The sequence below is a fragment of the Salvelinus sp. IW2-2015 genome, linkage group LG18 (assembly GCF_002910315.2).
Source record: "Salvelinus sp. IW2-2015 linkage group LG18, ASM291031v2, whole genome shotgun sequence".
Classification (NCBI taxonomy): domain Eukaryota; kingdom Metazoa; phylum Chordata; class Actinopteri; order Salmoniformes; family Salmonidae; genus Salvelinus; species Salvelinus sp. IW2-2015.
Window position 1 is genome coordinate 6,932,852 of NC_036858.1, and position 13,132 is coordinate 6,945,983.

Below are 13,132 nucleotides of genomic sequence, written 5' to 3' on the forward strand. Positions count from 1 at the left end.
ATTTTTGGTCCGTTCCGGCCTTGATTTGGTGCGAACGTAGACGTCCATGATTGGTGACCGGAACCAAATCTGAACCAATCATAGATGTCTATGTTTCACCAGTTTAGACATTACAGTACAGCACAGCACGCTAGAGTAGAGTACAGTATAATGTACTGTATTGTACTGTACTCTACTGTATTGTTTTGTACTGAACTATACTTTACTGTACTCTATTCTACTGTACTGTCCAAACTTGTGAAACATAGACGTCTAGGATTGATTCAGATTTCCAAATTCGGTCTTGTTTAGGGGCGGAGCTCATTRGAATAATAGCCCGTGTGTAGAATAATACCCAAATATGCAAAGGATGATATTGCATATTTCTACCTTTGTGTACCTATTCAGATACATCACCATGAAGAGAATGACATTCATATCCATAATTATACAGATCAGCGACCCATGATGTAATTCCTTTTCTGTAATTCAGTTACTGGGTGTAAATCCACTCCACTTACTGTAGTTCAAGAACCAAAATATATATTTTTCAATCTCAAGGTGGCATGTCATAGCTGACACCCCATTCTTTCTGCAGAAATGGTCACCTCACTTCAAGTCCTGAGGAAACTATGCAGTCATTTTGTTTTTTTATGCATTATTTCTTACGTTGTTAGCCCAGAAAATCTTAAGTGTTATTACATACAGCCGGGAAGAACTATTGGATATAAGAGTGACATCAACTTACCAACATTACGACCCGGAATACGACTTTCCCGAAGCGGATCCTTTGTTCGAACCTCCACCCTGGACATTGGATCTAATCCCAGAGGCCGACCAAAAACAACGTCGTCACCGCAGGAGAAGCAGATGGAGCGGCCTCCTGGTCAGACTGAGAAGGCGAGCACACCACCCACCGCTTCCGAGCATATTAGTAGCCAATGTCCAGTCTCAAGACAACAAGGTGGACGAAATTAGGGCACGAGTTGCCTTCCAGAGAGACATCAGAGATTGTAACATTCTCTATTTCACGGAAACATGGCTCACCCGGGTTATGTTGTCAGAGTCGGTRCAGTCACCGGGGTTCTTCATGCGTCGCGCCGACCGAAACAAACATCTCCTTGGTAAGAAGAAGGGCGGGGGTGTGTGCCTCATGATTATCAACTCATGGTGTAACAATAACAACATACAGTCCTTTTGTTCACCTGACCTAGAATTCCTTACAAATGCCGACCACATTATCTYCCAAGAGAATTCTCTTCAATTATAGTCGTGTATATCCCCCCCACGTCACGTCACGGACACCAACGTCTTGCTTCGATACAAGCTAAACACCTTCTTTGCCCGMTTTGAGGATAATACAGTGCATCCGACGCGGCCCGCTAACAAGGACTGCGGGCACCCCCTCTCCTTCTTTGTGGCCGACGTAAGACATTTAAACATGTTAACCCTTGCAAGGCTGCTGGCCCAGACGGCATCCCTAGCCGCGTTCTCAGAGCATGCGCAGACCTRGTGTGTTTACGGACATATTCAATCGCTCCTATCCCAGTCTGCTTTCCCCACAGGCTTCAAGATGGCTACCATTGTTCCTGTACCAAAGAAGGCAAAGATAACTGAACTAAATGACTATCGCCCCGTAACACTCACTTCTGTCATCATGAAGTGCTTTRAGAGACTAGTCAAGGATCATATCACCTCCACCTTACCTGCCACCCTAGACCCACTTCAGTTTGCATACCGCCCCAACAGGTCCACAGACGATGCAATCGCCATCACACTGCTCACTGCCTGTAAGAATGYTGTTCATTGACTACAGCTCAGCATTCAACACCATAGAGCCCTCCAAGCTCATCATTAAGCTCGAGATCCTGGTTCTCAACCCCGCCCTGTGCAGTTGGGTCCTGGACTTYCTGACGGGCCGCCCCCAGGTGGTGAAGGTAGGAAACAACATCTCCACTYCGCTGATCCTCAACACTGAGGCCCCACAAGGGTGCGTGCTCAGCCCCCTCCTGTACTCCCTGTTCACCCATGACTGCGTGGCCATGCACGCCTCCAACTCAATCATCATGTTTGCAGACGACACAACAGTAATGGGCTTGATTACCAACAACGACGAGACAACCTACAGGGAGGAGGTGAGGGCACTCGGAGAGTGGTATCAGGAAAACAACCTCTCACTCAACGTCAACAAAACAAAGGAGATGATCGTGGACTTCAGGAAACAGCAGAGGGAGCACCCCCCCATCCACGTCAATGAGACAGCAGTGGAGAAGAAAGTTTTAAGTTCCTAGGCGTACACATCATGGACAAACTGAAATGGTCTAGCCACACAGACAGCGTGGTGAAGAAGGCGCAACATCGCCTCTTCAACCTTAGGAGGCTGAAGAAATTTGGCTTGTCACCTAAAACCCTCACAAACTTTTACARATGCACAATCGAGAGCATCCTGTTGGGCTGTATCACCGCCTGATACGGCAACTGCACCGCCCTCAACCGCAAGGCTCTCCAGAGGRTAGTGYGGTCTGCACAACGTATCACCGGGGGCAAACTACCTGCCCTSCAGGACACCTMCTGCACCCGATGTCRCAGGAAGGCCAAAAWGATCATCAAGGACAACAACCACYCGAGCCACTGCCTGTTCACMTCACTATCATCCAGAAGGCAAGGTCAGTACAGGTGCATCAAAGCTGGGACCGAGAGACTGAAAAACAGCTTCTATCTAAAGACCATCAGACTGTTAAACAGCCATCACTAACATAGAGAGGTTGCTACCAAAATACAGACCCAAATCACTGGCCACTTTAATAAATTGATTTAATAAAGGTATCGATAATCACTTTAAATAATGCCAYTTTAATAATGTTTACATATCCTACATTACTCATCTCATATGTGTGTATACTGTTTTCATACCATCTATTGCATCTTTCCTATGCCGCGCGGCCATCGCTCATTCATATATTTKTATGTACATATTCTTATTTATCCCTTTACACTTGTGTGCATAAGGTAGTTGTTGTGAATTTGTTAGATTACTTGTTAGATATTACTGCACTGTCGGAACTAGAAGCACAAGCATTTAGCTACACTCGCATTAATATCTGCTTACCATGTGTATGTGACAAATACAATTTGATTTGATATTTAAGAGTTTTTGGAAAATGTGGTCGCATAAGAAACTGAGGGAGATTTTACCATAGTTCTCTTACCAAACTTTACATCTGCACAGTTCTTCCAGTCAATGTGTTTTTATGAAATGTCCTGTGCACATTGTTCAAAATAGTCCTTGTGCATAGAGTTGTATGGTTTGTTAAACTGTGAAATCAATAGCTTTTGTTTGGAATACATTTTAAAGTGGAATTCCGTTTATTGTGGAATTGCCCTTCTCTTTCTCTTACCTCTTGCTTCCTCATCACACACACACACACATAAACACACATAAACACACACACACACACACACACACACACACACACACACACACACACACACACACACACACACACACACACACACACACACACACACACACACACACACACACACACACACACACACTGAGCTGCATTGTTTGTAACTGCAGCCTCTTTCTTCCTCTTTTTCTTCATTAACTTCACCCAGTGGTGGAAAAAGTACCCAATTGTCATACTTGCATACATTTTAAGATAACTTAGAAAATGACTCAGGTTAAAGTGAAAGTTACCCAGTAAAATACTACTTGAGTAAAAGTCCAAGAGTATTTGGTTTGAAATATACTTAGGTATCAACAGTAAATGTAATTGATAAAATATACTTTAGTATCAAAACTGAAAGTAAAAGTATAAATGATTTCAAATTCCTTTAAGCAAACCAGACAGCACTATTTTCCTGTTTTGTTATTTACGGATAGGCAGGGGCACACTCCAACACTTACACATCCTTTACAAACAAATAAGTGTGTTAATTTGACCATTTTCCTGTCCTGCTAAGCATTCAAAATGTACTTTTGGGTGTCAGGGAAAATGTGTGGAGTAAAAAGTACATTTATTTTCTTTTGGAATGTAGTGAAGTAAAAGTTAAAGTAGTACTTTAAAGTATTTTTACTTACAGTGCATTCGGAAAGTATGCAGACCCCTTGACTTTTTCCACATTTTGTTACGTTACAGCCTTATTCTAAAATGGATAAAATCGTTTTTCCCCCTCATCAATCTACACACAATAGCCCATAATGACAAACAAAAACAGTTTTTTGAATATCACATTTACATAAGTATTCAGACCCTTTACTTAGTACTTTGTTGAAGCACCTTTGGCAACAATTACAGACTTGAGTCTTCTTGGGTATGACTCTACAAGCTTGCCACACCTGTATTTGCTCTCCCGTTCTTCTCTGCAGATGCTYTCAAGCTCTGTCAGGTAGGATGGGGAGCAAAGCTGCACAGCTATTTTCATGTCTCTCCAGAGATGTTCGATCGGGTTCAAGTCCTGGCTCTGGCTGGGCCACTCAAGGACATTCAGAGAAGCCACTCCTGCGTTCTCTTGGCTGTATGCTTAGGGTCGTTTGTCCTGTTGGAAGGTGAACTTTCGCCCCAGTCGGCGGTCCTGAGCGCTCTGGAGCAGGACTTTGCTATGTACTTTGCTCCGTTCATCTTTCCCTCGATCCTGACTAGTCTCCCAGTCCCTGCCTCTGAAAAACATCCCCACAGCATGATGCTGCCACCACCATGCTTCACTGTAGGAATGGTGCCAGGTTTCCTCCAGGCATGACGCTTGGCATTCAGGCCAAAGAGTTCCATCTTGGTTTCATCAGACCAGAGAATCTTGTTTCTCATGGTCTTGAGAGACTGAGGAGTGGCTTCCGTCAGGTCACTCTACCATAATGGTCTGATTGGTGGAGTGCTGCGGAGATGGTCGTCCTTCTGGAAGTTTCTCCCATCTCCACAGAGGAACTCTGGAGCTCTGACAGAGTAACCATCAGGTTCTTGGTCACCTCCCTGACCAAGGCCCTTCTCCCCCGATTGCTCAGTTTGGCCGTGCGGCCAGCTCTAGGAAGAGTCTTGGTGGTTCCAAACTTCTTCCATTTAAGAATGATGGCTACCACTGTTCTTGGGAACCTTCAATGCTGAAGAAATGTTTTGTGAATGGTGTTGTAGAATACTGTAGTAAGATACTGTAGTATGATGCTGTAGTAGGATGTTGTAGTAGGATGGTGTATGTGTGTGTGTGTGTGTGTCTGTGTCTGTGTGTGTGTGTGTGTGTGTGTTTGTGGCATCTCCAGGGTGCCTGACCAGGATTAGTTTGTTAATCCCGGTGTGTTAATTTACCAGCACTATACTGTACCTGTCCATCGGCCTGAACCCCTGAACCTCAACCTTAACGCTGCATGTTAGTTATTCCCCCTGGACCAGAGGTCACGTCATTACCTAGCAGAACCTCTGAACACCAAACTCTCCTCCAATGTGGGGGGGGCGACATGAGAAACTGGCCTTGGAGTGATCCCATGGAGCGGCCTGTTTGTAAATAGGCCCAGGCCTTAGCCATGCTCACACTTCCTCCCCCTGGACAGACCCAGGCGGCAGGAAATGTGGACCGTTGGTCTGTGTGCCAGCGTTGTGTGTGTGTGTGTGTGTGTGTGGGTGTGGGTGGGTGGCCGGGACTAGCTTTGAGCACCATTAACCTCTCAACACCACAAACAGGAGCTGGGGCCTCAGGGGCCCGGGCCCTTTGATATCCAAAGGCTTTGGATAGTTTGGCTATACAGGGCCACATTGGTACACAACACCACAAGGACACCATATAGCATTTTTTTAATTGTTTTAATCATTTTCGTTGTTGGACATAAAACACTGTAAAATCACCAGTAAATGAGCTCAAAGTCAAAGGAAATCTGTTCCCAAGTATTCCCACGCATAAATAGAGAGGCATATGCGATCGTATCCCAATGTAATCACTAATCAAGGTTAGAAATGATTCTGTTTTTGTTTCCGTTGTAATTGGGATTCTTGCAGTCAATTTTCAGTTTTCAAATATTTATAACTATGTTCCGACCCCTCAACCATCCGCTCAAGGCAAAATGGTCCCACGGCTGAATGTAATTGGGGACCCCTGCCATATAGGCTACCCCACCTGAATGGCCTCACTACAGCACCATGGTCATGTTCTTGGCCACATAAAATGTTAAAACGTTTTGCAACTAAAATGAGCATGTCTGTTTGGACAGTTCCARGTAGTCCCTCCCGGTTCGGTCTGTTTTCTTCCATTGGTACCTAATGAACACGACCCTGGTTTGGACAGCCTCTGGTATTCAGAGTGTCATTTTAAAACCAATGCATTTTTGGGGAATCTAATCGGCAACATATCGTCAAGATCATCAGCAGATGCACTTCTTAAATCTTTGCACAGTGAGACAAGGACAAGGACTGTGCCGGGAGAAGTTGGGCCGTAGTTCGTTCGACTAACCTAAGGGGGAAAGTGGAGAAGGTCACTGAATGTTACCATATTAACATTTAGATGACCTGTTTTTCCTGCACTTCCTCTATACTTTATGGACAGAAACTACTTTTTCCGGAGAGGAAATTATAAAGATAGTTGGGCTTAGCCTGTGTTGAACTCATCAGTGGGGTGGAGAGATGGAGGGAGGTAGAGTCTGATGGAAGTGAAGGAGGTAGGGAATGTTGACTGTGCATGCCCCATAAAGAGTATGAATGGTGTAGTAGAAGGCTGTTGTAGAAGGCGGTTGTAGAAGGCTGGTTCTGTAAGAAGGCTTGTCTGTAGAAGCGGTGTTGTAGGAAGGCTGTTGTTAGAAGGCGGTTGTAGAAGGCTGTTGTAGAAGGCTGTTGTAGAAGGCTGTTGTAGTGAAGGCGTTGTAAAGGCGTTGTAGAAGGCTGTTGTAGAAGGCGGTTGTATTGAAGGCGGTTGTAGAAGGCGGTTGTAGAAGGCGGTTGTAGAAGCGGTTGTAGAAGGCTGTTGTAGAAGGCTTGTAGGTGTGTAGAAGGGCTGGTGTAAAGGGCGGGTTGTGTAGAAGCGGTTGTAGAGAGGCTGTTGTAGAAGGCTGTTGTAGAAGGCTGTTGTAGAAGGCGGTTGTAGAAGGCTGTTGTTTAGAAGGCGGTTGTAGAAGCCGTTGTAGAAGGCCGTTGTACGAAGGGCCGTTGTAGAAGGCCGTTGTAGAAGTTGTTTAGAAGGCGGTGTAGAAGGCTGTTGTAGAAGGCGTTTTGTAGAAGGCTGTTGTAGAAGGCTGTTGTAGAAGGTTGTTGTAGAAGGCGGTTGTAGAAGGCTGTTGTAGAAGCGGTTGTAGAAGGCGGTTGTAGAAGGCGGTTGTAGAAGGCGGTGTAAGAAGGCGGTTGTTAGAAGGCTGTTGTAGAAGGCGGTGTTTAAGAAGGCGTAGGTTGTAGAAGGCGGTTGTAGAAGGCGTTGTTGTAGAAGGCGGTGTAGAAGGCTGTTGTAGAAGGCGGTTGTAGAAGGCGGGTGTAGAAGGCGGTTGTAGAAGGCGGTGTGAAGGCTGTTGTAGAAGCGGTTGTAGAGCGGTTGTTAGAAGCGGTTGTAGAAGCGGTTGTAGAGGCTGTTGTAGAAGGCGGTTGTAGAAGGCTGTTGTAGAAGGGGTTGTAGAAGCGGTTTAGAAGGCGTTGTAGAAGGCGTTGTAGAAGGCTGTTGTAGAAGGCGGTTGTAGAAGCGGTTGTAGAAGCGGTTGTGAAGGCGGGTTGTTAGAAGGCTTTGTAGAAGGCGGTTGTAGAAGGTGGTTGTAGAAGGCGGTTGTAGAAGGCGGTTGTAGAAGGCGGTTGTAGAAGGCGTTGTAGAAGGCTGTTGTAGAAGGCGGTTGTAGAAGGCTGTTTGTAGAAGGCGGTTGTAGAAGGCGTGTAGAAGGCGGTTGTAGAAGGCGTTGTAGAAGGCTGTTGTAGAAGCGGTTGTAGAAGGCTGTGTAGAAGGCGTTGTAGAAGGCTTTGTAGAAGGCGTTGTAGAAAAGGCGTTGTAGAAGCCGGTTGTAGAAGGCTGTTGTAGTAGAAGGCGTTGTAGAAGGCGGTTGTAGAAGGCGGTTGATAGAAGGCGTTGTAGAAGGCTGTTGAGAAGGCTGTCTGTAGAAGGCGGTTGTGAAGGCGGTTGTAGAAGGCGGTTGTAGAAGGCGGTAGAAGGCTGTTGTAGAAGCGGTTGTAGAAGGCGTTGTAGAAGGCGTTGTAGAAGGCTGTGTGTAGAGGCTGTTGTAGAAGGTTGGTGTAGAAGGCGGTTGTAGAAGGCTGTTGTAGAAGGCGGTTGTAGAAGGCGTTGTAGAAGCGGTTGTAGAAGCGGTTGTAGAAGGCTGTTGTAGAAGGCTGTTGTAGAAGGCTTTGTAGAAGGCGGTTGTAGAAGGCGGTGGTAGAATGCGTGTAGAAGGCGGTTGTAGAAGGCTGTTGTAGAAGGCGTTGTAGAAGGCTGTTGTAGAGGCGTTGTAGAAGGCGGTGTAGAAGGCTGTTGTAGAAGCGTTGTAGAAGGGTGTTGTAGAAGGCGGTGTAGAAGGCTGTTGTAGAAGGCTGTTGTAGAAGGCTGTGGTAGAAGGCGGTGTTGTAGAAGGCGGCTTGTAGAAGGCTGTTGTAGAAGGCGGTTGTAGAAGGCGGTTGTAGAAGGCTGTGTAGAAGCTGTTGTAGAAGGCTGTTGTAGAAGGCGTTGTAGAAGGCGGTTGTAGAAGGCGGTTGTAGAAGGCGGTTGTAGAAGGCGGTTGTAGAAGGCGGTTGTAGAAGGCGGTTGTAGAAGGCTGTTGTAGAAGGCTGTTGTAGAAGGCGCGTTGTAGAAGGCGGTGTTGTAGAAGGCTGTGTAGAAGGCTGTTGTAGAAGCGGTTGTGTAGAGGCTGTTGTAGAAGGCGGTGTAGAAGGCTGTTGTAGAAGGGTTGTAGAAGGCGTTGTAGAAGGCGTTGTAGAAGGCGGTGTAGGTTGTAGAAGGCGGTTGTAGAAGGCGGTTGTAGAAGCGGGTTGTAGAAGGCGGTTGTAGAAGCTGTTGTAGAAGGCGGTTGTAGAAGGCTGTTGTAGAAGCGGTTGGAGAAGCGGTTGTAGAAGGCGGTGTAGAAGGCTGTTGTAGAAGGTGTTGTAGAAGGCGGTTGTAGAAGGCTGTTGTAGAAGGCGGTTGTAGAAGGCTGTTGTAGAAGGCGGTTGTAGAAGGCGGTTGTAAAGCGGTTGTAAAAGGCTGTTGTAGAAGGCGTTGTTAGAAGGCGGTTGTAGAAGGCGGTTGTAGAAGCGGTTGTAGAAGGCTGTTGTAGACAGGCTGTTGTAGAAGCGGTGTAGAAGGCGTTGTAGAAGGCGTTGTAGAAGGCTGTTAGAAGGCTGTTGTAGAAGGCGGTTGTAGAAGGCTGTTGTAGAAGGCGGTTGTAGAAGGCGGTTGTAGAAGGCTGTTGTAGAAGGTGGTTGTAGAAGGCGGTTGTAGAAGGCTGTTGTAGAAGGCGGTTGTAGAAGGCGGTTGTAGAAGGCGGTTGTAGAAGGCGGTGTAGAAGCTGTTGTAGAAGGCTGTGTAGAAGGCTGTTGTAGAAGGCGGTTGTAGAAGGCGGTGTAGAAGGGCGTTGTAGAAGCGGTTTGTAGAAGGCTGTTGTAGAAGGCGGTTGTAGAAGGCTGTTGTAGAAGGCGGTGTAGAAGGCGTTGTAGAAGGCTGTTGTAGAAGGCGTTGTAGAAGGCGGTTGTAGAAGGCGGTTGTAGAAGGCTGTTGTAGAAGGCGGTTGTAGAAGGCTGTGGTAGAAGGCGGTTTGAGAAGGCGGTTGTAGAAGCGTTGTAGAAGGCGGTTGTAGAAGGCTGTTGTAGAAGGCTGTTGTAGAAGGCGGTTGTAGAAGGCGGTGTAGAAGGCGGTTGTAGAAGGCTGTTGTAGAAGGCGTTGTAGAAGGCGGTTGTAGAAGGCGGTTGTAGAAGGCGGGTGAGAAGGCGGTTGTAGAGGCGTTGTAGAAGGCCGGTGTAGAAGGCTGTGTAGAAGGCGGTTGTAGAAGGCTGTTGTAGAAGGCGGTTGTAGAAGGCTGGGGTTGTAGAAGGCGGTTGTAGAAGGCTGTTGTAGAAGGTTGTTGTAGAAGGCGGTGTAGAAGGCTGTTGTAGAAGGCGTTGTAGAAGGGCTGTTGTAGAAGGCGGTTGTAGAAGGCGGTTGTAGAAGCGGTTGTAGAAGGCTGTTGTAGAAGCGGTTGTAGAAGGCGGTTGTAGAAGGCGGTTGTAGAAGGCGGTTGTAGAAGGCTGTTGTAGAAGGCGGTTGTAGAAGGCGGTTGTAGAAGGCGGTTGTAGAAGCGGTTGTTAAAGCTGTTGTAGGAAGGCTGTTGTAGAAGGCTGTTGTAGAAGGCTTTGTAGAAGGCGGTTGTAAGAAGGCGGTTGTAGAAGGCGGTTGTAGAAGGCGGTTGTAGAAGCGTGGTTGTAGAATGCGGTTGTAGAAGGCTGTTGTAGAAGGCGGTTGTAGAAGGCTGTTGTAGAAGGCTGTTGTAGAAGGCGGTTGTAGAAGGCTGTTGTAGAAGGCTGTTGTAGAAGGTTGGTTGTAGGATGATGTAGTAGGATGGCCTTGAGGATGGCGTTGTAGGATGGCGTAGTAATCGTTATTCCGCTGACAAAACACTGTAGATGAGACTCACTCATCTCTTCTTTGGCTGCTTAGCTGAGAGACAGACTCTCACTCCTGCTCGCTCTCTCTCGCTCTCTTGTCTCTCTCTTGCTCTCGTCTATCTTTCTTCCACCCCCCCCCCTCTCTCTCTCTCTATCACCCCCACTCCTCTTACACTTATCTTCTCATCTCTCTCTCTCTTTCTCCACATCCACATCCACTTCTCTTCCTCTCATCTATTTATCTTCTCTCTCTCCTCCTCTCCTTATCTCCCCAGCATACAGTGGAATGAGCAGGCTGAGGTGGGGAGATGCCTTACGTGGATCGGCAGAACCGGATCTGTGGCTTCCTGGACATTGAGGAGAATGAGAACAGTGGCAAGTTCCTCCGACGCTACTTCATCCTGGACACCAAGGAGGGTAGCCTGGTGTGGTACATTGGACAACCCACAGGTAGGACAGCAGGGTAGTAAACGCACACAAACACCACACACAGCAGAGCTGACAGAAGCACACGCACACATATGCAGAACAGACATACGCCACACAACACACACACACCACAATGGAAAGTGTAGTTATTGACTACATACAGTACAGTCAAAAGTTGGGGCACACCTTTATTTTTACTACTTTCTACATTGTAAGAAATTAGTGAAGAATCAAAACTATGAAATAACACATGGAATCATGTAGTAACGAAAAAAGTGTTAAACAAATCAAAATATATGTTATATTTGAGATTCTTCAAAGTAGCCACCCTCTCCTTGATGACAGCTTTGGACACTCTTGGCAATCTCTCATCCAGCTTTATGAGGTAGTCACCTGGAATCCATTTCAATTAACAGGTATGTATGCCGTGTTAAAAGTTAATTTGTGGAATTTATTTCCTTCTTATTGCATTTAAGCCAATCAGTTGTGTTGTGACAAGGTAGGGGTGGTATGTAGAAGATAGCACCATTTGGTAAAAGACCAAGTCCATATTATGGCAAGAACAGCTCAAATAAGCAATTACTTTAAGACAGCAATACTTTAAGACATGAAGGTCAGTCAATCTGGAAAATTTCAAGTGCAGTCACAAAAACCATCAAGTACTATGATGAAACTGGCTCTCATGAGGACCACCACAGGGAAGGAAGACCCAGAGTTTCCTCTGCTGCAAAGGATAAGTTCATCAGAGTTACTGGCCTCTGAAATTGCAGCCCAAATAAATGCTTCTCAGAGTTCAAGTAACAGACACATCTCAACAATCAACTGTTCAGAGGAGACTGCGGGAATTAGGCCTTCATGGTTGATTTGCTGCAAAGAAACCACTACACTAGCAAAGCTGTCATCAAGGCAAAGGGTGGCTACTTTGAAGAATCTAAAATATAAAATAATAACACTTTTTTTTGGTTACGACATGATTGCATATGTGTTATTTCATAGTTCTGATGTCTTCGCTATTATTCTACAATATAGAAAATAGTAAAAATAAAGAAAAAACATTGAATGAGTGGGTGTGTCCAAACTTTTGACTGGTACTGTACATTTCACAGAGGAGATCATGAGTTAGGCTATGATGCTCTCACTACCCTCAAGTCATCAGTCTCTAATGTATGTGTGTTTAATCAACGCATGCATTTAGGCTGATGTCATTTCTTGAGTGGGCAGCAGCTGACACGGCCCTATGTACTTACAGTATGCACTGGAGTAGGACATTAGCGGTAGGATGAATTTAATAGTTGCTTCTGTTTGGACTGACCTAATCTCATAAAGTATTGGACTGGATTGATCCGTCTGGTCTGTCCAGACCACTCTGGGCCATCAAGAGGAAATGTGTGTTTCGTCGGCTGGGGAGATGATGCTACGTCTGGGGAAACCGAGTCAAGTTACACGTCTGCCCAGACGCCCGTCCGTCCGTCTGTCTGTCTGTCCCTCCCCCAGATCTATACTCTTGTCATGTGTGACATGTGCAAATTCACCTCTGAACTTCTTCTGGCATGCTGTTTTGCGCTCCTACACAAAGTATAGCTGCTTGAAAGTATGTACAGTATACTAGTAGAGTAGTGCTTTATGATTTGGGCATTCCTTTCCTTAACATGAAACGACAAGATAAAGGAATCATCTTTTCAACGTGATGTAGATGATAACCAGTCAATGAAAACATTGGCGTGAACAGAAACAATCAGACTTAATGTTTTACAGGTCATTTAAATATATGTAATCTGTTTGGCGGGGAGTGGGAGCTCAGTGAGGAATACCTGTACAAAGACAGACTTGGTCATGCCCTCAAAAAATGATATAATTTATTGATGCTGCCCTGGGCTCTGAATTATTCATTTCAGTTTAGTTTCCATCTCCTTCTCCAAGACTTGTAAATCGTTTAATGCCTTCATCACTGTTGAATCCTCTTTTTAGAACCTGCCCAAAGGAGCTGAACATGTTGGCTCCCTCAAACTCACCTACATCTCCAAGGTCAGTCAAGTTGTCCAATAGTGTTGTTGAATTAAATCCTGTCTGACAGACACAGACATGGCCAACCACAGTCTTAGGTGTGAACATCCGTCTCATTCTTTCTCTCGCTCTCTCTCACTATTTCTCTCTTTCTCTCTCTCTCTCCCTCTCTCTCACTATTTCTCTCTCTCGCTCTCTCTCTTGCCCCCTCTAGGTGA

General features: G+C 45.9%; 1 pseudogene; it reads left to right on the forward strand.

Annotated features, from left to right (window-relative positions):
- Positions 1-13,132, forward strand: part of LOC111977577 (pleckstrin homology domain-containing family A member 1-like) — a 41,690-nt pseudogene that overhangs the window by 9,007 nt on the left and 19,551 nt on the right.